This window comes from Lolium rigidum, chromosome 7 (genome assembly GCF_022539505.1).
Source record: "Lolium rigidum isolate FL_2022 chromosome 7, APGP_CSIRO_Lrig_0.1, whole genome shotgun sequence".
NCBI classification, from domain to species: Eukaryota; Viridiplantae; Streptophyta; class Magnoliopsida; order Poales; family Poaceae; genus Lolium; species Lolium rigidum.
This window is the reverse complement of record NC_061514.1, coordinates 155781582-155786058: the sequence shown is the minus strand read 5'-3', so window position 1 is coordinate 155786058 and position 4477 is coordinate 155781582.

Sequence of the window (4477 nt, the reverse complement as noted above, 5' to 3'; positions counted from 1 at the left end):
ATCAAGATGGAGTCCGATTCTAGCGATCGGACCGGATTATCCGCGCCACCGGCTCTCCCAGTATTTGGCGTCGACCTCACAGGTGACGGAAAGCTGGGGTATGGGTTCACCTCGGCTGATGAGCTAGAAGAAGTCGATATCGGCCCTGGGGACAAGCCTCGGCCAACTTTTATCAGCAGGAAGTTAGACCCACAGCTCAGGAGTCAGATGATTGCTCTATCGAAAGAATACCCAGCATCGCTTTGCATGGGACTATACAGAGATGCCCGGGTTAGACAGAGCATCATTGAACATCGGCTCCCCCTTAAGAAGGGATTTCGGCCGTTCCAACAACGAGCTCGTCGCGATGAAGGCCGAAATCCCGGAAGAGGTCAAGAAAGAGATCGAGAAGATGTTGGCCGCCGTGGTTCATCGAGCCATGCGGGTATGCGGAATGGATTTCCAAGATCGTTCCTGTAGAAAAGAAGGACGGCCGGTGGCGTGTGGCTATCGATTTCCGAGATCTTAACAGGGCCACTCCAAAAGATGAGTATCCAATGCCAGTGGCGGAGACATTGATCAATGCAGCTGCTGGCCACAAGGTTTTAAGCTTCATGGATGGCAACGCCGGCTATAACCAGATCTTCATGGCTCCGAAGATATACACAAGACCGCATTCGAGTACCAGGGCAAGTGGGCTTGTTTGAATATGTGGTCATGACCTTCGGGTTGAAGAATGCCGGTGCAACATATCAAAGAGCCATGAATTATATATTTCACGATCTGATCGGCAAGTTAGTGGAAATCTACATCGATGACGTGGTAGTCAAGTCCGTCTCCATGGAGGGACACTTGGGAGATCTCGCGACGCGGTCCTAGACCGAACGCGGAAGTTCGGATCGAGAATGAACCCAAAGAAGTGTGCCTTTGGGGTGACGGCCGGTCGGTTCCTAGGATTTCTGGTTCATGAGCGAGGAATTGAGATCGGCCCGAAAAGTCGGGAGGCAAGTGCGTACCATGCAGCCGCCCACCACGAAGAAAGAACTCCAACGTCTTATCGGCAAGATCAACTTCGTCCGCCGATTCATCTCTAAACCTGTCAGGACGGATAGAGCCGTTCATGGCGTTGGTGAAGACTAAGTCTGATGACGAATTTCACTGGGGGGCAGAACAGCAGCAGGCGTTTGATGAAATTAAACGGTATCTGACGACGCCGCCTGTGCTAGTTCCGCCCCAGCAAGACAGGCCATTCTACATCTACTTGTCAGTGGCTGACACGTCCATCGCCTCGGTGGTGGTGCAACTCTACGAGGGCGTTGAAAAGGTCGTTTTTTACCTCAGCAGAAGGATGTTGGACGCGGAAACGAGGTATCCCGAGGTCGAGAAACCGTGCCTCTCGCTCGTTCTTTACCTGCACCAAGCTGCATCACATCCTTTTGACGGCAGTAAATCTTCGTCATATGCAAGTCAGACGTTGTCAAGCACATGCTGTCGGCCCCTGTGTTGAAGGGCCGACTGGGTAAGTGGATGTTTGCATTGTCGGAGTTTGATCTCCGGTACCAGCCTGCGAAAGCAGTCAAAGGGCAAGCGTTGGCCGATCTCATAGCTGAGCGAATAAGTACCAATATAGCAGCACTATCCATACGTGCATGGGCTATGTTCTTCGATGGATCGGCTTGCGACGATGGTTGTGGCATCGGCATTCTGCTCGTGTCGCCTCGGGGGGCGGAGTACTCCTTCTCCATCAGATTGTCTACCCCTTGCACTAACAACGTGGCAGAATATGAGGCAGTACGTAAGGGGATGGAGTTGCTATTAGAAGCCGGAGCAGAAGCGATGAGAGCTTTTTGGAGACTCCAAGTTGGTGATTAACCAGCTCACGGATGAATACAAGTGCGAGAGTGAATCGCTTTTCCCATATTGGATGGAATGCCGTGAGTTGATGACATAGTTTCGGTACATCAACTTTAATTGGGTCCCAAGAGCCCAAAACACCGAGGCCAACAATCTCGCACAAATGGCGTCCGGCTACATAGATATACCTGAAGGATCGGAAGTCCAGGTGCAATTCCTGGAACAGGATGATTGGAGAGCCGAGATCTTAAATTACTTAAAAGATTCGGCTCGGGGGGCACCTAAACGGATAAGATACAAAGCCATGAAGTACGTCCTCATAGGAGACGATATGTTCTACAGGATGTTGGAAGGGTTACTACTCAAGTGCCTGGGACCAACTGAGTCTAATCGGCTCTTACATGAAGTGCACGAAGGCGCCTGTGGAACTCATCAGTCGGCTCACAAGATGAAGTGGCTAGTCAGGCGCTCAGGGTTTTATTGGCCCACCATGCTTGAAGACCGCTTCAATTACTACAAGGGGTGCCAAGCATGCCAGATGTTTGGGAAGATTCAGATGGTACCAGCATCAGCGATGAACCCTATCATCAAGCCTTGGCCGTTCCGAGGGTGGGGCATGGATATGATCGGCAAAATCCATCCCGCGTCGAGTAAAAAACATGAATGGATTTTGGCCATCACAGACTATTTCACTAAGTGGGTGGAAGCCGTCCCTATGAAGAAGGTGAAATCGAAGATGTGATTCAGTTTGTGAAAGAACACGTGATTCATAGGTTTGGGATTCCCCAAACCATCACGACCGATGGAGGTTCGGTCTTTGTTTCTAAAGAATTCAGGAAATTCTGCGATGACATGGGGATTAAACTGATCCGATCATCTCCGTACTATGCTCGAGGCTAATGGACAAGCTGAAGCGTCCAATCAGAGCTTAATCAAGCTGATCAAGAGAAAGATTGAAGAGAACCCTAGGGATTGGCATGAGAAGTTATCAGAAGCATTATGGGCCTACCGCATGTCGTGCCATGGAGCTATAAAGACTTCGCCGTACAAGCTTGTCTATGGACAGGAAGCCGTATTACCTTGGGAAATTACGGCTGGATCAAGACGTGTCACGTTTCAGAATGATCTGACAGCGGAAGAATATGCGGCTTTGATGAGTGACACTATTGAGGACGCGACAGAACTTAGGCTTTGGTCATTAGAGAAGATTAAGGAGAACAAAGCCGGGGTCGCTCGTGCCTACAATAAGAAGGTTAGACCAAAGGAGTTTCAAGTTGGTGATCTAGTATGGGAAGTCTGTGTTGCCGTTAGGAACCGGAGACAAGGCATATGGCAAGTGGTCTCCTAATTGGCACGGTCCGTACAAAGTCGTCCGAGGCCTTGAAGGGTAATGCATACATGTTGGAAGAATTGGATGGACAGAAGTTCCCAGTAGCCGTCAATGGTCAACACCTCAAGAAGTATTTCCCAAGCATGTGGGATGATGGGCAGTAAGGTATGGAGGCCGATTGAAAATTGGCCGGTCAAAAGAAAATATACGAATCCCACATCCGATGCGCAGACATCGACTCAAGAAGACATACAGAGATAACAGTATGGAAATATAGCCGATGTATAGGCATCGACTTCAGAATAACAAAGCCGATACGATGATATCGACTCTAGAGGAATAGGCTCAAATTAACAAGTTAATGGAATCGGTTCAATGCGAGATCGATGAAGAGTTCAGGCTGATGGTTTGGACGAGGTTTAGGCCTAGTAAGACCTGTTGGACCGTATGGGTGAGCGACGGTTTGGCCCCAGATTGCAATGCGAGCCGATGTCCTGCTATCGGCTCTCCGTACGGCGACCCCATTCGACAATCGGCAAAGTCAACAAGGAGGCGAAATTGATGGAGGAATATTTTCTTCATTAATAGAGGGATTTCTTACAAGCGAAGAGCCGATTACTCAGGGGAGAAGAGGGCAAAAGCCAGCTACTACTACTGATCCCTAATCTAGGGGCCATTATTGCCCTCGTCGTGATTGCCTCCGGCGCAACTGCTGATAGATTCTTCGTCAAAGCTTCTGTGGCCTTCTACGAGAGCCTCATCTTCCTCACCATCGTCATCGCTGTCGTCGTCCCACCGGGTGTGAAGGCGCTTTGCTGGTGGGTAACCTTCAAGGGAGTCATCGTCGTCCTCTTCCGCTTCTTCCTCGGAGGAGGTAAAATCGTCCCGGGAGGAGCGGTCGTCCTCGCTTTCTGCTTCCTCTTCCCCTTCAACGAGGAATTGAAGGTCGCCCTCTTCATCGGTCAGGTATTTGTCATTTTCCGACCAGATGGAGGAATTATGTTCCTCTTTGTCCCACGACGTCGAGGCGAGGATGTCGTGCGCCGCCAACAAGCCCCACTCCGGCGTCGGCTCGCGAGAGGAGGAAGAATCAGAGGAGACCGATGAGGTAGAGGAGGAAGAAGAGGAGGACATGACTATAGGAGATTGGGGGTTTTTTGGTGCCGATGGCCAGAACAGGGCATCATGATGAGAAATGCTGCGACGGTTCTGCTCTACCATGACATGGCCCGACGAAGAGGAAAACAGGATGATTTTGGAATTGTTAATTCCAAAACCAGGGGGGCATGTGTTATCACCGAATTTGACCAGGTC